The sequence below is a fragment of the Nesoenas mayeri genome (assembly GCF_963082525.1).
Source record: "Nesoenas mayeri genome assembly, chromosome: 13".
Classification (NCBI taxonomy): domain Eukaryota; kingdom Metazoa; phylum Chordata; class Aves; order Columbiformes; family Columbidae; genus Nesoenas; species Nesoenas mayeri.
This window is the reverse complement of record NC_137550.1, coordinates 19,991,593-20,017,156: the sequence shown is the minus strand read 5'-3', so window position 1 is coordinate 20,017,156 and position 25,564 is coordinate 19,991,593.

Genomic DNA, 25,564 nt, shown 5'->3' with positions numbered 1-25,564 from the left:
AAGCTTCTAGAGCTTGACACCCGTGTTGTGACACGGCTGCAATTAGAGTGATTGAGCAGAGGTTTTGAGCAGAGAGGTTGCTGCGCGGTGGTTGGGTTTGCTAAAAGCTTTTCTGCAAGGTGGCTCGGCAGAGGCTGGCAGGAAAGGGAGCTGCCCCGGGTCAGATGAGAAGGTCTTGCAGATTAATCACTGGTTATTGACAGCGGGCGAGGATTTGGAGCGAACAGGCTGTTTGTGCAGCGGAGGGGGCTTGCAGCAAGTCCGGCCAGGGACGTCCCCATGTCCCCTTCGAAAATGATCCAGGAGCACAGCAAAGCAGGGAACTCGTACCGAATTATTCAGGCAGCCAGATCTAATGCTGACACTGAAGAATTGCAGGGAAATGTAATGATCTCGCGGAACAGGGCAATAAAATGGCAGATGAACTTCACTATTCGTAATTGCAAAGTAATGAACATGAAAAGCATCACCCCCAACGCACAGGCGGAGCTACAGGCTCTGGATCAGCAATTACTGGTCTTTAAAGAGATCTCGGAGACATCGCAGAGAGCTCTTTGAAGAACATCCTTTCAACGATTAGTGAGAGGCAAAAAAGGCAAGTGGAATATTAAGAACTCTTAGAGCCAGAAGAGAGAACAAAAGAGATAATCTCTTTCTTTCCTTCATCTGGAGCCGTGGAGCTCCCGCAGCTCGGCTGCAGCTGCCCCACGCCATGAAGAGGTGCAGAAGAGCATCGCGGCGTTGATGGGAGGTTTGGGATTGCACACGGATGGAGAGATTGAGGAGCAGGACCAGAGGATGGAGAGGCAAACAACTGAAAATCATCAAGGTTTACAAAACAGCGAAGGGGAAAAGCGACAAGCCAGCGGCTTTAACGCAAAGGGGGAAAAGTACTTTTCCCACAAGGTGGTTTACTGAATTGTAAGACTTGTCACCAAAGGGGATTCCTCACCACCAGCTCAAGAAGGTGCAGAAGCAAGAATCAGATAATCTGCAGTTAAATCCCGCCGGCTCGTCATCCGCGCTGGCGCTGCCGCGCAGCCCCGGCACAGGCTTTGATGTGCCACGGCTGTTTGACCGCGGCGATCAAACAACACCTCCAGGGCCGTGTCCCGCGGGTTCCGCCAAAGGGAGAGCTTGGGGATGGGGAAAAGCAAAGTGACCAGGTCAAGTGGTTGAGTCCTTCACCTGGAACCTCCTGGGAAATTGATGGAGCCTTCTGGGGATCAGCATGTCAACAGTTTCTAGAGTCCTTGTTTTGTTGTTTTCCCAGAGCTATGAATTTGGGGAGTGGGTTTTCTTCTTAAACCCTTCACCTACATCCTTTATTGCAACACCCCACTTTTCAAGGAATTTTCCACATCTTCCTAGGAATCCTCGGTCTAAAGTCTTAGTATATTTTTCCCAGGTCTTTCTATGATTTGTGTCCAGAACATTTCCAGGAATATTCAAGGGCTTCATGGGACTTCCCCACTATGGAACATTTCAAGGAATCCCCCAGAGCTTCACTGACCTTCCTCCTTCTAGAAACTTCCCAGGAATGTTCCAGTTTCCCCAGGAGTTTTCTGTCTTTCAGGAGTTTCCTGGTATTTTCTTGCCTACTAACACCTCTAGGAGCACCCCAATGCATGTCCTACTCCTGCCCTCATCCATCACCGCCAATTAGTGGGGCGGACATGGTCGGCAGGCACATGTTGCCACATGTGGCCAGATGTGAAGGGAGAAGGGAAGAAAAGCAAAGGCAAGATAATCTCCCGGCCAGGCCATTTGCTCTGGCTGCTCCCACAGTGGTCAAACCCGCCAAGGTCCCTGGAGATGCTCAGGGCTCTTCACAAGCCCCTCAGGACACTCTGATTTGGACTCGAGGTTCCTGGTTCAACCAACTCAACGCCCACCCAACCAAAGATGCCTTTGCTTTGCAGCTTTGCACTGGGGGCCACAGAGTGAGCGTCTCCCCAGGACACCTCAGGGTGCTGGGCGGTCACCCAAGAGCCCTGGCACCCACCCTGGTGTGGGGTGACCCACAGGGAGGAGGAGCAGGGGCTGCAGGAGCACCCATGGGTGCCCACCACCCACCCCTGCCCCAGGACTTTGGTGCAAACAGGTGGCAGAAAGCACTGGGTGCCCTTTTCCAGGCACAGAGGAGAAGTGCTGGGGAACAGTGGATGCTGCCCCCCCAGCACCGGCTTTGGGGACCCCCGGGTGCAGGCAGGGTCCTGCCGCCGTCCCCCGCCAGCTGCACCCTGCCCGGCCGCTGACTCACGCGGGAGGGACGGGCGCGCCTCTTCTGCAAATATTTTCTGAAATGAAATAGCCGAGGCCGTATTTACTCTGTTTATCTTTCTGACATTATTTATTTCCTACCTGGCGATGGGAGGCGGGGGGACTGTCAGTGCCGGGCCGGGCTGAGCGCCTCGCCGGGCCCTGTTGACTTTGGCAGAGGGAACGAGAGCCCGGGGCCAACCTGGGCAGGGTGGGATGTGGCGAGGAAGAGGAGGCAAGGAAGAAGAAGAATAGGGGGGACGGAGAGCTGGCTCTGGGGCTGCTGGGCTGTGGGGACGGCACGCAGGCAGGAGCAAGGGGCAAGGTGGGGAAATTGCCCCCACAGCCCAGTTTTGCAGGAATTGGGGTTGTGATGCCCCCAGGAGCAAGGGCTGGGGGAGCAGAGAGCGTCTCTCCTCCTACCCCAGGGCTGATTCTGTGGCCAAGTGTTTCACAGTGAAACCCAAAGGGTGGCAGGGATGGGGGGCATGGGGGGAAAAGAGGTGCTTTCTCTGTCCAAAGCAGCACCCACCTTCTTCCTATTCCTCCTCCTCTCCCACGGCCGGACCTGCAGGCTGGGCATCCTGCTGACAACAACCCCCTCATTGCAAAATAGCCCAAAAGACCCCAAAAGCAGCACTGGCTCCCTGACCCCGGAGAAGAGCCACTTTGCACGAGCTGCCAGCTCACGTGGGGACATGGGCAAGGGGGACACCCGTGTCTGGGGACAGGCCGGCTCAGGGTGCTGCACCCAAGGGACCGACCTGAAGGCACCCGCTTGTGCGAGAGGTGGCTTAGAGAGGAAATGGAGGATTTGGATCCTGTTTCGTGTTTAATTCCCCTGATATCCGATCCCTGGGGAGGAAGAGAGGATTCCTCTGCCCCCTTCAGAGGGGAATTAAGACCCGCAACTAAGCAGGGCTGAAGCACCGGCGTAATGAGCTCTGAGCCCTCCGCAGAGTCCTGACACTGGGGTGATGCCTGGGGCTGGGGTGCAGGATTAGGGGGCTCCAGGGTGGTGTTGGCCCCGATGACGCCCGGGGGACAGTCGCCGGTGACCACCCAGCCCTGCTGCTGCAAGAAGGTGCTCAGCCGCTCAGGAAAGCGGTTTTCTGACAAAGCTGAGATCACGTTGCTGTTTAACTTAATCTGAGGCCATTTTGTCTCCAAATCCTTCCTAATTCCTCACAGATATTAATTACAGCGGATTGTACCCAGGTCTGGGGAGTGGCAGCTCTTCCCATGCCGAGTGCCTGCCCTGAGACCCTCTTTGCACCCAAATAAACCCTTGGCCTGAGGCACCAACTTAAATTAGATGTGGACCCACCACCCCTTCTCCGCCACTTTCTTCTCATTTCCCTAAACATGTATCACAAAGAAACAGGAGGGATTTGGAAGGGCAGAGCTGGGGGCCCTTCTCCAGCTCGCTTGGACCGTGGGACGCGGGTATTGCCGGTCCCTCTCCCAGGACCAGCCCCTTGCCACCTGCAGAAGGTGGTTGCAGCTCAGATGTCACCGTTGTCACGCTGATGGCTCCGATGGGCTTTTTGCTCCTTGCCGCAGGGCTGGGGGTGCTGCAGCCCAAAACACAGTTCAGCTGGGACACTGCGGGGCTGTCAGGCCCTGAACAGCCTCACCTGGGGCTCCCCACGCCACTTAAGCCCCATTTAAGCCCATCTTAGTGCCATTAGCATCTTCCTCGCCTGGAGGAGATGTGCTGATCTCTGACCTGCCCCCAGCACAGACCCCAGCAGGTAACTGGTCCCGTGGGGGGGCTCTGGGTGCCCGGTGATGCTCTGCGGGGGGGTGGCTGAGCCGTGAGCTCAGCCGGGGGTTTCGCGCTGACCTTTTAGCTCAATACCGCTTTAATGAAATCGCGGTTCCGAGGGAAAGGCAGGAGCGTTGGCTCAGCCTCTCTACAAACAGATCGCTCTTGGGGGGAAGGGGGGCACCCCGTGCGGCGGGAGCCCTCCCTGCCCGCTGCACCCGCACCCGCGGGGCTGGGAACGCTCCGCAGCGCTGGTGCGGCCGCCGTGCGTGGGACGGGAACCCGGCGCTGTGGTTGCCGGGGGTGCAGGGGCGCGGGCTGAGCAGGAGCTGTTGCTGCAGAGCCACGTCCCAGAGCAAACACGGAGCCCCCAGCCCGTGCCCTTTGCCCGCAGCCTCTGACCTGCGAGCAGCACATCGCACCAGCCTGCGCCTTTCACACCTTGGGTTGTGTCTGCAAACCCCTCCTCAGGCGCGGATTTCTGGCGGTGTCTGCCTCAGGCAGACAGAGCCCGTGTGCCTGAAGAGCCCAGCCCCACCTCAGCACCCTGCTGGAATAGGGAGCAGGATGTGGGGCATGAATCCAAGTTCCAGAAATGCCCTTAGAGACACCCACGGATATAGGGGAAGCTCAAGTGCTGCTGGGGGGCAGGCAGGGGCTGCTGGTCCCCCTCCTGCCCCGGGACGGGCAGGTTTTGGGGTGCCCTTAATGTGGGGGGCAGCAGGGAGGTACAGCCGTGCCCTGTGCTCCCTGCAGCCCCCCCGCCAAGGAGTTGCTGAGAGTCCAACCTCATTCACCTTTGCTCTCAGCTCCCCGCCCCCGGGAATGCTTTGGTGTCAGCAGGGGTTTGGTTGTATATTTCTTAATATCTGTTAATGGTTATGCCACTCTGTGCCAGAACGGGGAAGCACAGGTCAGGCAATTCCTGGCAGGAGAGCCCCAAGGCTGGTGGGTGCAGGGACCCCCCTCACCCCATCCTTCCCCCTCCAGCACCCAGGTTTGGGCTGAGACCCCTTGGTGGGCAGAAATTGCTGAGTGGTTGGAAACAAGCAGAGCTGGTTCCTCTTCACCCAGCTTTTACCGTGATCCCAGTGGGTTTTGGCTGAGTTTGGGGAGGGGGGGGATGTCCTGCCATCCTGCCCACCCCACTGCTGTGCCCATGGCCTGTCCCCAGGCTGAGGGTGGCAGCTAGGGTGGCCTTACCCCTGTGGCTGCTGGGGGGATGAGCCCTTCCCCCACAAGGTGTACCCAACCTGCCCCTCCTCTTGCCCCCGCAGCCTGCCCAGCCTCTCATTGCTCATTAACCAGCCCTTGCGCCAAAAGAATAATGAGTCGTAAATCACGCCAGCAATCTGCCTGGACTTTAAACACCAGTGCTCGGTGTGGATGCCCAACGATTTGTGCTGGGGAGGGGGAGAGTCCCCCGATCATCCTGACTCAGTTTGGTTTTCCTTGGACTTTTGCATCTTGCAGGCCCTGACTTAATCTTGGAGCAAACAGTTGGGGTTGATAAGGAGGCGGTGACCTGCTGAGCCCCTCTCCCTCCGGCCCACACCTTGTCTTTGTTTTCCCTGTGCCGAGCCCTGCAGGTGTTCACTCCCAGATCAACCCCATCACCCCAGGATCCCGGAGCAGCCAAAGTCTCCACCAGCTGAGCTGGACCAGCACCAGCCAGCAACACCCCCATCTCCATCCTCATTATCCATATCATGCCCTTGATGGTGCTGGGTGTCCCTTGCCATGGACTCTTTCCATGTGTTAGCCCAGCCCAGCAGCATCCAAGCATCTGCAGCCAAACGTGGGGCAGAACATGTTCTCTTCCATCCTGGGCGATGAAATCTCTTTCATGTTCTCCTTGAGCTCATGCTCCCCGCGGGCTCTGCCGGCCCCGCCGACATGGGGTGACTTGTTAAGCAATGATAAGGCTGCTGCGGCGTTTCCGCCTGGCAGAGCTGCCGGGGCACCCATGACTCAGGCAAATAAAAGGGGTGAGGTAAACCGGGGGGGTGGGATGGTCGTAAAACGGCCAACACCTCCCTCACATGCAGGAAAGATGGAAAACCGCGTGTTTGTCGGTCTTTCATAGATATTGAGGGAGGGAGAAAAGAAAATATTTGTTTCTTGGAGTAAAATAGGGAAAAGTAAAAACTCCTCCCAAAAACTGTTCTTTTCAGACTTTCTCCACCCAAATGCTTCCATGTCAGGACTGACAAAAAGGAGGTTTCACCATGAGCATCTGTCTGGGCCGAGGTGGGGAGGGCTGCGTGTGGCGGTCCGGGGAGGATGGACTCATTCAGCATCCAGATGCTGCACAGTCCCTGTGTCCCCCCAGCACCCCCCACACATGGAGCCCCCTCCCCTTTGAACCTCCCACCTTCTGGGCCACCTGTAAGACATTACCCAGCAGCTGCTCTGTGGGACAGGGAGTGGTGGGGCTGCTTCAGATGTGTTTACAAGGGTTGACCTATCTTTGATCAAGACCTTTCCCTGCTCCTCTTGGCCTCCCTGGGTCGGTGCACAAGGGCAGAACAACTGTCCTGCACCCAGACCCTCTTAAATATGAGGACATCCCCCGTCTTCAACTAGGGGACACACCACGGGGACCTTGTCCTGCTGTCCCCTTGAGCAAAGGGCTCTCACACAGCCTGTCCTGCAGCGCCTGCAGCTCCAAGCTTGTGGCTGTGGACACCAGCCCTGCGAAATGAGCTGTTTTTCCAAATTATGATGGCTGAGGAAATGGCTGGGACCCCTGAGCAGGCAGAGAAAGTGGCTGGGGCCCCATGCCTGTGGCTGGAGACAGCAGGATGTGTGTCGTTCCCCCATTTACCCAGGTCATGGGTGAGGTTTCTTATGCTCACCCCATGGCGAGTGCTGCTGGGGCCTCAGTTCCCACCTTGCTCATCACCAATGATATTGGGCTCGTGTGGGACAGTGTGAACCCACAAAGCTTGTCAGCTGCCCCAGAGGGGCCCAATCCTGGCTTCACATGTCGGGCGGTACAAGGACAGTGGCAGCATTGCTGGGATGGGGGCAGCACAAGCGCCTGAGCAAGGGACAGTTTCTCAGGGCACTGGTGTCCCAGGAGCTGCAGGACAGGAGGAGCCACATCTTCCCCAGCTCCATCCCCTCCCTTCGGGAGCAAAGTCTGGTTGTGAGAGAGTGCACACCAAAACAAACCGGGTCCTGCGGGAGCCCTGCACGGTTCTGGGGGCCGAGGCGCTTCCCCACGCACATATTCGTGCAGGGCGGTTTAATTGGCTTTGCAGCCCTATGAATCTCCTCGGCATCGGGTCTCCCCGCGGGCGGGGGCCCTGTCAGCAGTGGCAAAGGAAGGACGCTTGTGCTAAATGGTGCATCCCCACCACACATGCTGCTCCGCTCATGGTCCCGTCCCTCCCCAGCCCCGCGCATCCTCCTGGACACTCCCCTCCCAGCCGGGGCTGTGCAAGTGCTTCCAGACACGGGTCAGGGAACAGGGGGCTTCCCTGCCTGCCCCCGGCGGCAGAACGATGGGAAAACAAGAGCCAGCCTGGTCCGCAGGTGCTGCCCAGCACCCACCGCTGCACCGTCAGCTTCCCCAGAGGGGCTGGGACCCAGCAGAAGGGCAGGGGTGCAGCACAGGCTGGGGGTCGCAGCTGGAACACTGAACCCCCCACCCTGGGGATGGGGTGAAGCTGCTCCCTGCTCTCTGCACCCTCTTTCCTGGGGCTCAGGGCTGAGTTGGGGAGTGGATGCTAAAATTATATGGGTTGTTCTGCTCTGAGCCCAGTGATGGTGCTGCCATGGGGCACGGCACGGTGCACCCGGGTCACACTTCTGCTGGGGACCCTGCGCAGCCTGTGGTGGGAAATCAGGCTGGAAATAGGGAGGAAATCAGCCTGGAAATACGGGGAAAATAGCTGGGAAATAGGGGGAAAACCAGCTGGGCAATAGGGGGCTACAGGAGGGCCCATCTCATTTTGAGAAGGAGTGAACCACTGGAACCCACCACCCTCCTATGGGTGCTGCAGCTTCTCACCAGTCGCTGCCACCACAACAGAAACATTCTTCGATGCTGTGCGGGGTTCATGCCCCTGTCCTCTGGCAGGTTCCCCACGGGGGTTTCCCCATCCCTCTTCCCCCTGTCCTGGCATCTGGGGGTGGCAGTGGGTGCTGCACCCACCCAAGGTGTGCATGGGTGACACGCTGCCACCCCATCAAGGGACATGTCCTCCCTTGCAGGGGACAGCAGAGACAAGGGACTTTCCTCTTGTTGCGAGGGATGTTTCACAGCCCCGTGGTCACTCCGAGTCCTGGGCGCTGCTCCCTGCCCTGAGCCCCCGAGATGGGGACCTGCGGGGTCCCCAGGCTGTGACAGCGATGCCATCGCTGCCTGTCACTCAGACCAGCCCCGTGCAGCCGCCAGCGTGGTCACCCAGGAGCAACCGCTGCTCACAGCTGCTCAAATGTCTCTTTCAGCTCCCGCTTCTCCGCTAAAAATCCCTTTTCTAGAGGAGCGTTCTGAAGCACCTCAAGTCTTTGGGTCAACCTCTATGTTTGTGATGAATTTGTCCCATGATTAATCTTTCAGAGAATCCTCTGCAGATGCACTTCATGCTGGGGAGGGGACATTTCTGTGATTGCTCTGAATTTCTCTGGATTAGCAATTAAGACATCTTTTCTCACTTTCTATCCAGCAGAGAGAACTTCTGCTAGACCCATTACGGTGTCGCACAGCCTCACTCTTTGTGCGGGAGAGATTTCCTTTGCACTATTTTCTCCAATCTTTCGCCGACTTTTTTTCTTAGGGACCACAAGCTTAATTAAAACGTTATTCATTATAACTTCAGCACCTAGAAACGCCTCGAAGACATTGTAATCCCTCTCTGAAAAGTCTCAGCGGGGGGAAAACCAAACAGCTTCAGTGTCGGTTTGAAAGTGAAGAGGTGCAGCTGAAATTCCCAGCTCCATCTGCCCAATGGGACGTGCCAGCATCTGTCCCCAGCCCCATCCTCACCATCCTCAGGGTCCCAGCTGCTTCCCCATGGCCAGGGCTCCATCCAGACACCCAAATCCAGTTCAGAGCTGGGCAGGGAGAGCGTCACATCCCAGAAAACAAGGAAAATAATCGCAAAGATGAGCTCAGGACAATCAAAACATGCCCTCCCATTATTGTTATAAGCTTTTGTTTCAACCATTCATTTTTAATTATGTTTGCCTATCGTTAATTTTGGGATTTTTTAAACAGAAAATAACTAAACATTCAACAATTTGGAGAGCTTTGTCTTTTTTGCAGTGAAAGAAAAAGAAAACTCTGCTGATCTGTTGATGACAAAGTTGATGAATCGGCGTTTTTAACAGAAAACTCTGTTGGTTGGCCGGTTCCCAGCGGGGCTGTGCGGGCTGCCAGCCCAGCTGCCTCGTCCTGCTGGGCTCTCTGGAGCCCGGCGCCTTCTGGTGCCCTCAGGTGGGATTTTGGGAGCCCCAGCCGAACCCCGGCTCAGGGAAATCCTCTTTCTCCTCTGCCGTGTCCTTCCCGCCTTCATTTTCCTTTGATCGCCTCTGGGTTTCTCGTGGATGCACCAATTCCCTCGCAGCCCTTCTGATGTGCACGAGGACTTTGTTCCCCACCATATCCCCCCCAAGCCACATCTTACAGCCGGCCTACTGCGTTTTCTGCTCCTTCCTCTTGCCTTCGGGCAAGCTGGGCTCCTGGATGCTGAAAAGAGCCTTTTTACCCCCGCAGGCTCCTGTCCTCTGCCTCGCCGTCCTCTGTGTCGCTTCATCCCTTCGCCGCCGGGCTGGGGCTTCCCGTGTCCTCCCGCTGCTGCTCAAGGACTCTGCCCATCCCAAGCTGTTGTGGCTTTCGGCATCCCTGCCCAAACCCTGCCCGAGCGCTGCCACCACCACCAAGATCCGCTGCTGAGATCCCATCTGTGCCTTTCTGCACACCAGGGTGGTGGCTGATCATCCCAGTTGGAGCGTGGGTTCATGCTGGGAGGCGCTGGGGAGTGGGAGAGGGATGCTGCTGAGGAGCAGGGGTGGGGAAGGGCATCACCCTCCAGCGCTGCAGCGAGGGGTGCAGAAAACAAGGTCAGTGGTGAGCATGTGTGGTGTGGGGACGCGGCAGGGACGTGGCTCATTAGGAGATGCGCTGGCTTAATGAGGGGGGTGCTGGGTGGGGGATATCTGCACTGTCCCCTCACCCGCAGCTGCGGTGATGCTCTGCCAGGCTCCTGGAAGGTGCCCCCGTCCCTTTCCCAGGGGCAGGGGGCTGACACTGGGCAGCAGCTGAACATGCAGCCTCCATCTATCAGGAGAAGCCAAGAGATCCCCAGGGATCCACGGACCTTTCAACAGCCAGATGCAAAATACCCGCTCCTGTTACTCAGGTACTTACTCATTTCCAGTTGATTGAAACACAAATACAGGTCCTCAGCCTGATGAATCGCTTCTGCTCTGCACAGCATTTACCTTTGAGGGGGAGTGAAAAGGAGAGGAAATGGTTTCCGATGTGCTTTCCACCCAGAGAGAGCACAAAGCACATGGAAAACATCATCGCTCTGCGGATAAGATACCGATTCGCCCTCTAGACCTGCTGCTATAGTCTTAGGAAAGTCATTTATTTCTACCTCAGCTTTTCTTTTCACCATTTGCCCTTTCTATTTAGATTTTAAACACTTGTAGCTGGGTTTAACCGTTTGTTGCCAGTTGTGGCATCACTAAACAGCCCTTGTGCCAAAGAAGCAATGAAAACACCACAGAAAATTCCAGGTGGGATGTAAAATCACCAGGACCCTCAACCAGCCCTGGCGCTGTCAGGATCCTTTTCCATCCCCGTGTCCCCATGTAGGAGCACAAGCTCCTGACCCCAAAAGGTGTTCCCCTAACAGCCGGTGACCCCAGGAGGGAGGTGACAATCCCGGGGTGAGGAGAGGGACCCTGGCAGGAGGGGGCACGGCTGTCACGACACTCAGCCCTTTATAAGGTCACGATAAAGGGGCTGAATTCCAAGATAACCCCTGGCAGATATACAGCCGGGCTGAAGGGACCTGCCCTTCCTCCTGCAGTGAATTAAAGCAGCCCTGGGGCATAAATTAGCGATGGAGCTCAGAGATAGGAGCCCCGTGGCTGGGAGCTGAGGGTGCCCGTCCCGCTGCGCCGGGACGCTCTTTGCCTCCCCAAAGGCAGCGAATTCCTCTGCGGGCCGGGGCGCAGGCATGCGGGGACGGTTAATACCTGCTGACACCCGGGTCACAGGTCAGGCACCAAACCGTCCCACCGGGCGGGGGAAGTGGCCTTTGCAGTGACACGCAGCCGCCCGCGGGGACGCGGGGAGGGGGGACAGCCGGGGCAGGGATGCAGGGCGCACAGCGCTGGGTTCACACCGCTGGGCTCAGGGGTCCCTGGGTGCCAGGGAAGGGATGAGACCTGTGGGAACGGGGGAAAAGCAAACTCCTGTCTGCCTTTCTTCAGAGGCCAGGCAGGCAGGAGCCAAGGCTGAGGTTGGATTTAGGAACAATTTCTTCCCCAAAGGGCTGTGGGGCATTGGAACAGGCTGCCCAGGGCAGTGCTGGAGTCACCAGCCCTGGAGGGTTGGACAGATGGAGATGGGGTTCTCAGGACATGGGGCAGTGCCAGGGGTGGGTTAATGGTTGGACTCAATGATCTTGAAGGTCTTTTCCAACTAACATTGTTCTGTGATTCTATGCCCCCTTTTCCTTGTCCCTTCCTTGCTGGCACACCCCCCTCTTTTGCTAAAACCTTCAACTTTGTAGCCAAAAGTTTGCTAGCACGAGAAACTGTGAAAGAAGAACAAAAGGAAAGCATTATCAGGCTGAGCCCCCCATGCTGGCAGCTGCCCGAGGTGAGCAGGGACCCCGGGATCCCCCAGGGCTGCTCAGGGCCCCCAAGCCTGTGCTCTCCAGAGCTGTGGGGACACACCTGCCATGGACAAAGCGGGCAAAGGTGGCCCCAGGACTTTGGAGAAGGCAAGTGGTCAAAGCTCCCAGTGAGCCGCTCTGTAACCCCCCTCCAGCCCAGGGGCTCCCCCGCATCCCCCGGCTGGCAGCACGTTAATAACCCCTGGCGCCGGGCGCGTGGGTCACTAATGAGCCCAGAGCTCATTAGCCCCATCTGTGGGGCTGGGGCCATGCTCCCGCCCATGTCAGCGGACACAGGGCTGGGGGTTCCATTAGGCTCCCCCCCGATCCCCCCATTCCTGCCCACTGCCCCCAATAGAGGAGAGATGAAATAGAAGCGCATCCTGCGGGTGCTCCCGGCTTCTCCAGCATCACCCCGTTATCGTTCATCTGCCAACATCCCCTGGGCAACAGCGAGGACCAGAGTCATTTACCTGGCCGGAGTGATGAATGTTGCAATAATGAACCCAAAATGGACCAGGCTAAAGATTAAAACCAGTCCCCACCTCCCCCAGCCATAGGCACCCTCTCCACCCTTAACATTTTCTTGAGTGCATGGAGCCCAGATAAGAACAAGTTAAATTTATCTTCAAAGAACCCCCAAAAGTGAGTCGCTCTTAACCCCCTGCTCACCGCCTCCCTCCTCGCCCGTATAAATCTTCCCCTTATCTGAACTTCCAAGGATCGGGGCTGGGTGGGGGAAGGAGCGGGAACACAGCAGACTTTTTTAAAAGTCAAACAAAATCTCTGGTTCGTATTAAAGAGGCAGGATAAAAGAGCGCGAAGGGTCCCGCTGCGAGCATAAATAACGCAGGATGGGCCCTTTGCAGAGATTTACCGCGGACAAAGCCCAAAACAACAACAAGAGGGGTTTGTCCCCCGCGAAGGGGCGCTGGGGGGTGCAGAGGGTGCAGGGGGTGTGGGGAAGGGGAAAGAGAAGAGGAAAGGGAAAGGGGAAGGGAAATAGGGACAAGGGGAAGGGAATGTAATGTAACGCAGCACCCGCTGCAGTGACCCGGGTGTCTCAGGCCGGCGCACACACACCCCTGCAGCTCAGCCGAAGGAAGCTGGGCAGACACAGCCAAATTCCGGAACATTACTTTTTCATTTTCTCCTTTATTAGTTTTTTATTAGAGGCAAAAATAAACGTAAGCTGACTCCGCTCGGGTGTGATCTTCACCAGCAAAGCTCCCGGCTGCACCGAGGTTCCCCTTGGGCTCCGAGTGCTGCGGTGACCCCCAGCGCCTGTCCTCCCCATCGCCCCCAAACCCACAGCGGGGGGGCCTGTCTCAGCCTGTAGCCCGGGGAGGACACATTGTGGGTGCACATCGTCTCGTGTGGGGGTGCAGAGTGGGTGCTGATAGTGAGTAGGGGCTGCTGGAGGGCACCCAGGTGGTGCTGGCCCCAGGCTCCAGCACTGGTGAAAGGCAGGTCCTTGCTGCTGGGTGGTGTGGAGGGAAGGTCCAGGAGAGATGTCACCAGCCACCCAGGAGCTGTGGGGCTGCCAGGGTGGATTGGGTCACACATTGGTCCCCTCCACCCTTTTCCCAGCCATGGCCTTTCATCCCTCCACCCCTGCACGGGTGACAGGATGTCCCTGGAGATGTGCAGGGGACGAGCCGCAGTGGATGCTGCCTGCGCATCCCCTGGCTCCACATCCCAGCCCTGCGGGGGCAGAGCTGCGTTTGAGGGGCAGTTGAGACCCCCCAGCACTGATGCGGGAGGTTGAGGGAGTTCCCCACACACACAGTGCAGGTGCTCTGGCCGGGATGTCCAGGAGGACAGATCAGAAGGCATCTCCTCCCGGGGTCCGTGTGGATAAATCCGGGAGCATCCCAGCCAAGGAATGAGCCAACCGTGGGGTGAGATGCAGATAATGCACATAATGCAGAGCCTTGGTGCGATCTCGGGGGGGACACTGCCCGAAGGGAACCTCTGGGAAAAGTCTTTGACCTTCCTGAATTCTCAGAAAGATGGAAGCTGCACCTCCGGCCTGGAGAGAAAAGCACGAGCAGATGTCCGCGGCGGGGACACGTGCAGCACCGGGGAAGGGGGCAGGACCCACGTTGGGGTGCACCCACGGGCAGGTCAAGCGGTGTGACATCCACGGCCAGCCCAGCTCTGCGGGACGGAGCAGTGCAGTGACACGGGGGTGATGCCACCCCCACTGATGTCCCCGCAGCAGGAGCCGTGACCCGGTCCCGCCGCAGCTGCAGGTTCCCCACGCGGGAGGTGGGAAGGGCTGCCAAGATCCGTCGCCCTCCTGCAAAAATGCTCGAGGATCTGGAATCAATTATACTCCGGGCCCAGGAATTAGCACATTACAAAAAGCAAAATGACTTCAAGAACCTGGAATGGGATCAGGTTTTGCTCAAATTGTCACCTGCTGACCCTGCCCCTGCCCTCGGTGCGGGGAGGGGAGGCTGCGGGGCAGCGCCACGCGATGCGGGTCGCTTTTCGGAGCAGGAAAAGCCTCACCTGTCATCTGCAGCTCAGCCCAGGGCTGCAGGGAGGTGTCGGTGCTCGCTCCCCACGTCAGATGGATTTTTCTCATTCCTGGTTGAAGCTCTCCAGAGCTCAGGCCAAGGCGAGGAGCGATCCCGGGGCTGCCGCGTGTGTCCTCCTCAGCCTGGTCTGGCGGGGTGCTTGGTCGCACCCTGCCACCTCCTATCCAAAAGCATCTCTGGTTTATCAGCGACGCGTCCCTGGGGTAAATAACCCAGAGCTGGTTTGGGTGGGAGGCGGCTGGGTGCCAGTGGCATCAGCTCCACTGGGCTCTGAGGGGGATTAGAGGAGAGGAGCTCAGGCGACTCGAGGAGGTGTCACCCGGAGGCTCACAGGCAGGAGAATTAATCAACAGGTGACTGAGCCGGGGGTTGCTTTTGGAAAACAGGATTCTGCCTCAAATGGCCGAGAGTGCTCGTGGCAAGCTGCCCGTGCTCCTTCTCAGCGCTCCTCTTCTGGAGACACTGACTGCCCCGAATCACTACTAAACGCTGTGGGACAGAAGTTCCTCTGAGGGCGATGAATAAAGCAGAGCTCTCTGAAGGGAGCGGGTCCCACTGGGTAGGATGGATCTCATCACCCGTCCTGGGGTGCAGCCCGCAGCTCAGACCAGCCCCCTCCTTCTCAGGGCACTGGGCTAGGATTTATGCCCCGGATGTTTGGGAATAAGGTCTCCTGAGCCCAGCAAATACAGCAGAGGGATGTCTGGGGGTCACGAGGAGACCCTGGTGCTTGGGGTAGCGTGTGGGTGAAGCCACGGACCCTGATGCCCTCGCCCGCCCCTCCTCCTGTCCCTCCTCCTCCTCCTCAGCCCTGGCTGTGGCTCCAGCTGCATTGCAATCCGGCTTTTTTTGCCTTGCGACCCAGCTAAGCGAGCTGGAGAAAATCAACACGGGATTTGCATTAACAGCGGTCGCTACAACAAGATTGCGGCCAAACACAATATAGGAAACTCAGTTTCTCCTCCATCCTTAGTGCTTCCAGATGGAGCCCCTCGCACAGACCAAAGGATAGGGCTGAACCCCCCTTTCTGCTCCCAGCACGGACCTTTTCCTCGGCCCCGCGCTTGGGGGGCAGGAGGGACAGATCTGCCCTTTGTCCAGCTCTGAGCCTGATGCTGAAGCAGCGAGGGGACCAGCAGCTTCCCCCGCTTCCAAAGCAGCAGATTTGTTTCCGCTTACATCAGAGAAAGTGTTAGAAAACAAAAGGTAAAAAATAGAGAGAAAGAGATCAGGATATTCTGTGGGTCCCTCGGGATCTGTATAGGGGACGACATCCTTGGAATAACATACGCAGCCCCAGTACCGCCTTCTGAAGCCGGCCAGGAGCCGGCCTCTGCGGGCACTAAAATTGCTATAGCAGAGTGCTAAAAATATTCATTACCCAGGAGGGAGTCATCAGAATTGAGCAGGCCCCAGGTATTAAGTAGGTAGCAAGACCTGGCACAGGCTCCTTGGCTTACACCTCCTCGCACACATTTGCGTTTGCCATTAAAGCCGTCAGGCAAAGATGTTCCCCAGGAGCAGCCAAACTGCGGCGTGTCCCCCCTGCTGCCCTTTGCCAGGAGACCCCCAGCTCATGGAACTGTCAGCTCCTCCATTTGAGCTGAAACAGTTCCCTGGGGCTCGGCCAGGTCGTTTCTGATAAGGAAATAAGTTGCTTTGTGCAGAAATGGGTGTGCGGGGTGCAGCCCTGTCTGCTCACTGCCCCATCAGCTCCCAGAGCCCCTGCACCCGTCCCCACTGGGGACAAAATGTCCTGTAGAACGGCTACAGGATTCCCCCAGAATCGCAGGAGCTCCAGTTAGTGTTTGCACAGGATCACCAGCTCCAAGTTTGTGCAGAGCCCTTTCAGACACGTATAAAAATCAAATTTAAGTCACAGATTTCTTGTGGTTTTGGTTTTTTTCAGCAGCAGCTTTCGCAGATGCTGCTTTCCGTCCTTCCTTCGGGAGAAAAGGGAGGCAAAACCACCCCGGCTGCACGTGCGGCGAACACGGAGCATCTGCACATCCTCCCATTCGGGGCAGCTCAGGGGGTGCGCGATGGTGGGAGCAGGAACTGGACAGTCCACCCCCAGCACCGCTGGCCCCTGCCTGGCTGCCCCCGGCCCGGGGACGGATGCGACGGCTCACGTCCCGTTCTGCCTGTTTACGGACCGCCAGCAGTGTTTACCGGCCCAGCCGGGGGCTCTGCGAGGCGGAGGCAGCTGCAGCTGGAGGGGATGCGGGAAGGGGGTTCTGTGATGCTCTCAGAGCCCGGAGAGCCCAGATTTGTTTATCCTGCTGTGGCTTCCCCGGCCAAAACCCCGTGGCTGGACCCTGCATGGGAACACGTGGAGCGCTCCAGCTTAAGCTGCTCCGATTTCTGTGCACGTGGAGATCTCGAGCCCCTTCTGCGGGATATGGATGCAAGGGCTGCTAAATCTTCAGCCAGCAAACCCAGGCGTGCTCTAATTTGGCAGCTACTCCCCATGCCACGCTGTATGCTAGTGGCGTCATGGAGAGGACCCTGGACCTGTGCCACCAGGCTGGGCTGGCGCCTGCAGCACCCGCTGTACCTGCCGCATTCCGGCCCCCTCATCAGCAACAGATTTGCTCTGCGTCTTAAAGAAAAGCCCCTCGTAAAATCTGCCAGCCCTGCAGAGAGATAAGCGATGTCTCAGGGAGCCCTTGGCTCACAAAGGTGCTGCAGAAAGAGCCTCTGATGGAGAGCCAAGTGTGGGGGAGACCGAAGGAGGGGGATGCAGAACCATCACCAGCCCTGTCCCCACGTCCTCTGCCGGGGACAGGGGACATACACACCCCACCCCGCAGTGCAGGGAGAAGCTGCGAACTGCTTCTGTCAAAATTGAAGCCTTTGGGAGGCAAAATTGCAAAGCAGGACCAGGGCACCGGCCACTCAGTGCTGCTGCCAAGACCTGGCGTTGAACGATGCTGCAAGAGCCCATGTGGGGCCAGGCTGCGGGAAACGGGGTGCAGGGCCTGCACAGGATGGGGGGTGCAGCTGCTCGGCCTCTGCACGGCTCCGGCCTCAAGCAGATGGAGCTTCATGTGTTTAAATAGTCATAAAACCCCGGGTGGGGTAAATTCCTTTAAGGGCAGAGGGCGGCTGGTGCAGCCCCGGGCCAAGGACGGGGTGATGGCAACAGGGTAAGAGCTGCAGCGCTCAGGTCAGAAACTGCTCTGAGCAAACCCCCATGCTCGGGACGTATTTTAGGGATGCTCTGGACCTTTCTGACTCACTGCTGGGGCGAGAGAGGTGGGAGTGCAGGGGGTGCAGAGAGCAGGCTCCCCGCAGATAAGGGAGGATATAATCACTAGTTCTACGTGCATGGAGATACAAAACAAAAAGCCAAATCGTGGAGGATAATTGCTCAAAAAAAAAACCCCAAAAAAACAAAGGGGCACTTCATATTCCTTGGCTCCCTGACAGAATTAGCACAGCGAGCGTTCCCTGACTTTCCTTTCATTCTTCTCCAAAAACATCACTTTCCTCCGGGGGAGAATAAAGGGGAGGGAGTGGGAAAGAAGGGAGCATCACCTGGCCCTGGCAGCGCATTGTGGCCAGCTGCCCCTCACCCCGTCACCCCGTCCCAGACCCCATGTGGGGGGATCCCCACCCCAGCCCGACCTGCCCATGGCAGCGCCCAGGCTGGTTCTGTGTCCGCGGCGGAGCGAGGTCGGAGCGCGGTGGGGAGGCAGCGTGCCAGCGGCTCGGTCTGATCCCCGAGTCTGGGGAGGCAAACAGCTGGGGAAGAGCCTGGGAGGCTTTTTCCCAAGCTGGGAGAGCTCTCTGAAGCCGCGTCCTGCTCGCCCCCGTAGCCAGGTGTCCTTTGAAAAGGAGCAAGCCGCGGCACGGGCAGGGCGAGCGGGCTGCGGGCTCGGGCTGCCAGGGAATGAGTGGCCAAGAAAGGTGATTTATTGCAGGACTTTGCCACTGTCTGGTGCCCTGAGCTGTGGAAACTCGCCTGCTACCAAAGCTTCAGTCTCAAAAAACAATACTTATAGGCGTGCAGGATGGTGTTTTTAGTGATTTGGTGGAAGGAAAGGCACAAAAGAAGGGTGGTGGGTGAGGCAGGGAGAGAGGAGAGACGTGGACAAGGTGAAGGTGAAGAGGTTCTGGGCACCAACACACGGCTCCCACGAGTGCTTGGCCACAGGGTGACAGCGCTAGTGCCACCACCCCAGCTCAGCACCCCGGGCACCAGGGCTGATGAGCATTCTTGGGACCAAGGTGCTCCTTGGTTCATCCCAATAAAACCGCATATGTGAAACCCTCTTGTTTGTCACCCCAGGTCTAGTTTAAGGCCATCCAGTGCCACCCTTCCCACGTCCCCGCCACCTGCCAGCCCCATGGGCACCTGCTCAGCGCAGCCCCATGGCACCTCCAGGTCCCCAGGCTCCAGGGCTGGTGGCAGGAGGGTCCCCATGGGTGCCGGGAGCAGGGACAGCACACGGGGCTCACCCCGCACCCCCCACAGCCCCTGCCACCCCTGCACCGGCTGCAGCTTTTCAGGCCTCCCCATAAAGAGTGTTATTCAGGGCTGGAATTAAAAAGCTTGAGTGTAAAAGAACGTTAAAGGGAGCAGTGGAAGAACCGGATTTTCTTTTATTTGATTTTTTTTTCTGTTCTGAAGGATGCTGTATTGAGCTGAACATGACAAATATGCCAGGAATGTTTGTCCTCAGGGCCAGGGAGAGCAGGGAAAGGCCCAGAGAAAGGCACCGCTGGCACCTTATCAACACACCAGCCCTGCTCTTTGTGCAAAACCAAGTGCCAGCGGCAGGTCCCCAGGCGGCAGCTGCCAGCAGGATGCCAGCGGGTGCGGCGATGCCAGCGGGTACGTGGGGACTCACTGTGCCACGGGGGACACATCACCCCAGCTGCGATGGGGACCTGCCCTTCAGACACACACCACCTCCTGCTCGTTGCTGCGGTTTGTACCAGGGTTGAATGGAGCAGCGATGGTCTTTGGTGGGTTTGGCAAGTCCATCCATCACAACGGTGTCACCTCCACCCAGCTCAGAGCCACTGCCGGAGCTGCAGAACCGGCAATGGCTTCACCTCGGAGAGGTGCAGCAGGACAGGACCCGGGGCTGGGCAGGACATGGGCACAGGGCTGGCACCTGCCGGGTCACGGCTGTCCTGGATTAAACGTGCAGTGGTGGAGAGGAGAGCACCGAGTGCCTGGGGCTGAGCCAGCAAGATGCCTGGGTCCTCCTCGTCCCTCCTGGGCTCCTCCATCCGATCCCAGCAAGACCCTTCCCAGAGGAGCATCCTCCAGGGAAGAGCTTAAAGCCACTTGCTTGGTGCTCATCCAGACGTGAGGAAGAAACAGTTGCCCCCGAGGGTGCTGAGAGCCTGGCACAGGTACCCAGAGAGGTGGTGGATGAACCATCCCTGAGACACCCCAGGCCAGGCTGGACGGGGCTCTGAGCACCCTGAGCTGGTGCAGATGTCCCTGCTCATGGCAGAGGGGGCACTGGGGAGCTGGGAAGGTCCCTTCAACCCAAACCATTCTATGATTCTAAGATTCTCAGATCTTGGTGTCTGCACCAAGGAAAGAGGCTCCGTTGAGCAGCTCCGGAGAGCCCTGGCTTCGAGGAAGCCGCGCGCAGCAGGCTGGGGCCAGGGCTAATTAACAGTCCTCGTTAAAAATATATTGCGGTTGGTTTAAACAAGGTTCCCCCAAGCCAGAGGAAACTGGTGAGGGACTGCGGAGAGATAGCGAGTGAGCGAGGCGGCTGGGCAGGGGGAGGCGATGCCTGAGCGCATTTATTTCTTTACTTACCTCCATTTCTAAAATAAAATAGAGTGCCTCTCTGTAGCTGTAGGCGCCCTAACGTCTATTAAAGTACCACATAGGAAATTGTAAAGTACAGGAAAACAACCCAATCAGCCTGACCCCTTAACAAACTCCAGCCAGAGCCGAAGTTGCAGGGTAAACAAAGCCAAAGCCGCCACCAAAGCTGGCCCGGGCGCTGGGGCTGCTCACCCGCCCCGGCCCCTCCGCGGGGCGCGAGCAGCGAAGGCAGCTGGGCTGCGGCATCGCCTGAGCGCACGTGGCCAGATTCCCTTGGCCAAGAAGGGGATGATGTTAAATGAGTCAAGAGTTGGCCCGAGCGCAGGGGTCGGGAGGGTGATGTTTCCTTTCAAGTCAGATGCTTCCTTTCCTCCTCACTGGAGACAATGATGCTCTGGGCCAGCAGTGGGGCTCATCTCTCCTGGCAGGACTGACGTGTCTCCAAGCCCCTGGGGTTTGTCCCAGGCCCCTTGAGCCCTTCTGACACCCACAGAGGAGCATCAGCACCACAGCAAGCCATTAGCATGGGTCCCACCGAGGTATTGCTCCATTTCCCAGGACACCAATAATTCAGCCAGAACCTGAACAATTTTCTGTGCATAATAGCCAGAAATTTGCTCTCAGCAGCAGGCTCTGAAATCAGCATCCCAGCAGAGACAGCCTGGATTAATCAGGCTGGCCACAACTCAGAACAAACCTGCTGATTAAGCCTTGGCAGAGACGGTGGTGTGTGCCGAGGACCTTCCCTTCGCCTCCCGCACAGGCACAGCGGGAGGGCTCACAAACCTTCAGGAAGCGATTGACTGCATTCTTCTGGAGCCGTCTGCCACCAGTGCTGCAGCCGCCTGCCCCGTGGCCCCCGTGGCCCCCGTGGCCCCTGTGTCTCCCATGTCCCCTGCGTCCCCTGCCCTGGGAATGACATGACGTGGAGCCGCTGCCCTGGCTCTGACATGGAGGGAGGTGACGGGGTGTTGAGAGTACAGCAAGGAGGTGGCACCCGAGGCGCTTCCGATGGATGGAGGGAGACTGAGCTGTGCAATGAGGTTTGGGGGGGGTTATGTTCCTGCCGACCTCCAAACCCCCTCTCAGAGCTGCTGCCACCTCCTCTGTGCACAGATACAGCAGGTACCGCACAGGCTGGTGGCTTCCCCTGGGGACCCCAACCCGCTGCCCCCAGGACACCCCCTCTCGCTTCCCCCCTGCCCAAAAGCACCCAGACACCCTCCTCGCCCCCCAGCCAGCCTGGACAGCCCCTGGCAGCTCCTGCACCATTTTTGGCAGGGTGTTCGGCTGTCGGATGCTGTGCTCAAGGCTGGCACTGGCAGCAAGCTGCAGCCCTCGTGGCTCCTGCTTTCTTGGGGACCCATGGGGCTCCCTGTGTCCCCACCCAGGGGATGTCAGCACCCTCCTGTGCCCCCCATCTCTATGGTGGGGGGGCTGGGGGTGCAGCCCCAGGGCACCTCCTCCAGCACCACGCTCTCTCCTCCTGGTGAAACAGCAGGATGTTTACATGAGGGTTTCTGGCTGGTGAAGGACATACAAAGCCTCAAGAAAAATAAAATGAAATAACAACAGCAACAAAAAATTCCCCTGTTTTTTCCCCTCCAGCAGATGGAAAGTAAACACAGCTGCTCTGCTCACCCCAAGCAGCGTCCGTGCACCCTGGCCCCCCCCACCCTGCCCACCCCACAGTGGCCACCACAGGGACCTGTCCTCGCATGGCCTGGGGACAAGAGCAGCAGAGGAGGGAAGATGCGATGGGTGTGCGGGAAGAGGACAGGCTGGTGCCGGCACGTGGGGACACAGTTGCTCATGTCCATCTGGAGGACCGGGTGACATGGAGGTTAAGCATCAGGAAACACTTCCCAGCTCCAGCCAGGCTCTGCTGCTCCTGGGACAGGACAGGAGCCACCTCTGCAGGGACAGACCACAGTTGGGATCTCCCAGATCCTGCTATTCTTCCTTAATTTTAAGGCGGCAGCAGCTGCTGGCAGCAGGGCCCGCTGCAGATCCCCAGCCCGCAGAGGTCCCCACCCCATCCGACCTGAAACTGAGGAGAAAGGGAACATTTCCCATATTTACTATGCAACCGCAGCAGCTCCAGGGCAGAGCCGTGAGTGGGAACTTTCACAACTGCTTCCTCCAAAGTAACGCACCCAGTTCTGGATTTAAATAAAGCACAAGGATCTCTAAACCCCACGTGCAAACAGAAGTACCAAATTCCCCCAATTTCACCTTTGCCATGACTCATTCATCAGGGTTTTAGCAAGTGGCCCCAGGACCATCAGGTCCAGGAGATCTGGGAGCCCCGTGAGAGGCTGGGCTGTGTGCAGGGCTGGAGGATGCTGCCAGGGATCGTAGGTCATAGAATCACAGGATGGTTTGGGTTGAGGGGTCCTTTCCAGCTCCCCAGTGCCCCCCCTGCCATGAGCAGGGACATCTGCACCAGCTCAGGGTGCTCAGAGCCCCGTCCAGCCTGGCCTGGGATGTCTCCAGGGATGGTTCATCCACCACCCAGGGATGCTGCCAGGGATGCTCGGGGCTGCCGGGGGTTCTCTGGCCTGCAGGGATGCTCAGGGCTGGAAGAGAGCTTGAGACTGGCAGGGATGCTTGAGGCTGTGAGGATGCTCCAGGCTGGGGGGATGCTCAGGGCTGTGAGGATGCTCCGGGCTGTGGGGATGCTCAGGGCTGTGAGGATGCTCCGGGCTGTGGGGATGCTCAGGGCTGTGAGGATGCTTGGGGCTGTGAGGATGCTCCGGGCTGTGGGGATGCTCGGGGCTGCAGGGAGCACATGGGCAGGGTGTTTGTGGGCTGGGGGTGCTGGCTGGCGGGCAGGGTGCTGGCAGACAGGGTGCTGGCGGGCAGGGTGCTGGAGGGCAGGGTGCTGGCGGGCAGGGCAGGGTTTGCTGTGGCTCATGCCCAAACCTCTTGCGTGGAGCTCGGCTGTCCTCTAGTGCACGCCCGGCTCCATGACACGGGGCCGCGGGGCCGGGCGGGCGGGCAGGGCAGGCGGGGCAATGCCAGGCAGGGCGGGCAAGGAGGGAGTCCCACCAAGACGCATTTCCCACTTTCCAGCCTCCCACATCTTTGGGGGCTCCACTATTTATTCAGAATCCCACTCTTTGCCTTTCACATTTTTTTCCCCACCTTCCCCTCTCTCGTGGTCTTCTACTCCCCTTTGGCCTCAGCTTTTCATTAGCTGCTTCTATTTTTAATGGTCTCCACATTTTCTTTAGACTCCCGCTCCTTCTCAGCCTCCTGTTCCTCAGTGACCTCCACTATTCATCAGACCCTTTCAGCCTCAGACTCCCCTACAATTTTCACAGCCTCCAACTGTTTTGCCCACCACTTTTATTTTGATCACCACTTTTTTGTTGTCCAGCACTTTTTTTCAGCCTGTCATCTTTCTTGACCTCCAACTTAACCTCTGTCTCCACACTTTTTTGGGGAAGGTTATTCTTCTCGCACAGGTGATGGGTGGGCAGAGGGCACTGCAGCTACCTGCACAGTGTGTGTGGAGCTGGCACAGGCACATGGATGGGGAAAGGAGAAAAAGAGTGAGGGGGAGTGGAGAGGGTGGAGGGACGGGGCTGTCAGAGCCCCTGGGGCACTGCGGGGCTGTCAGGTCCTCAGCAGCCTCACCTGGAGCTCCCCACACCTGCCTGTGCCTCTATTTAAGCTCAGCTTGGGGCCATCACCTCCTTCCTCACACAGGTGAGGACTTGCCCGTCTCTGACCTGCCTCCTGTATAGACCTCAGTGTGCAGGTAACTGGTGGCTGCGGGTGCCCGTCCTGGTTCATCTCCAGCTCTGGGTTTGTCCCTGGCTCCTGGAGGCTTTAGTTCCCTATCTGGATGGACCCTGGCTGGGTGCTGCTGAATTCCTCCTGTGCTGCAGCAAAACCTTGTTTCTACCTTTCCTACTGGGACCGTTTCCCTAGCACCCCTTGCCTTTTATTTAATAAGAGCCAAAAATGATACTGCAGAGTGGGGTGAGCACTCCGGCCCTTTGCGGAGCAGCCGGGGCAGGGGCCGGGCAGCCCCGGGGCACAGCGGGTGCGGGGGACCGGCCCCCCGCAAAGCTTCGCGCAGGGCTGGGCGCGCAGGGGCGCGGGCGGCCCGCTGGGGGGCAGCAGAGCGCTGGGGACGGCTCGTGCTGCCCGAAGAGGGCAGGGATGCGACCTGTCCCCCCCGTTCCACCCCATCCCGGCTCCGCCCGTTTCTCACCGGCCGGACCGAGCGGTGCGGCCAGGACCCCCCTCCTCCGCCCCGGTAACCCCGAGCTGCTCCGGGCTGCTTTTGCAGAGGCCGCCTTGGAAAATGCAGACAGCTCACAGCGGGGCTGCCCAGCCCCAAAAAGAGCAGTGTTGGTGTTGAACCCACTGGAGAAAAAGAAAAGGTGCCCAGAGCAAGTGGGGAGATGCCACGGTGAGGCTTGCTTGTTGTTGAATGCCTGGTGACATCTGCTGTCACAGTGAGATTGTCTGCACCCGGGTCACCCCATAGAATTGTCTTGGTTGGCAGAGACCTTCAAGATCATTGAGTCCAACCATAACCCACCCCTGGCACTGCCCCATGTCCTGAGAACCTCATGTCCGTCTGTCCAACCCTCCAGGGCTGGTGACTCCAGCACTGCCCTGGGCAGCCTGTTCCAATGCCCCACAGCCCTTTGGGGAAGAAATTGTTCCCCAGATCCAACCTCAACCTCCCCTGGTGCAACTTGAGGCCGTTTCCTCTGCTCCTGGCACTTGTTCCTGGGGAGCAGAGCCCGACCCCCTTGGCTCCAAGCTCCTTTCAGGCAGTTCAGAGATCAGAAGGTCTCCCTTCAGCTCCTGTTCTCCAGCTGAACCCCCCAGGTCCCTCAGCCACTCCATCACACTTGTGCTCCAGCCCCTCACCAGCTCCGTTCCCTTCTCTGAACTTGCTCCAGCACCTCAAGGGCTTTTTTGTAGTGAGAATGGGTCATGCTCAGCTCACCTTGCTGGGACAGACAGCGACTGCTGCCGGCAGGGACCAAAAGCACCAATGCGGCCAGTTTCCTGGCTAGAGTTGGGCACTGGTGAGATAAACTGGGGCTCTAACCAAGCGTGTCCAGAAAGGTGAGCAAAGGGAGACAGGAGGGTGTGGGGAGCAGGGGGTGGCCCTGTTATTATCGGCTGTGGGTTCTGGCCAGCATCCAGGCTGATGGGGAGGATGCTCTGATCAAGTCAGGTGTTCAGATCCTCTCTCCTCCCTAGGCAACTCCAGGACCCACCATCACTACCAAGGACTTCTTCTTCCTTAACAGTTAAAGAAAATAGAAGGGAAAAGAGTAGCCACCAGTGC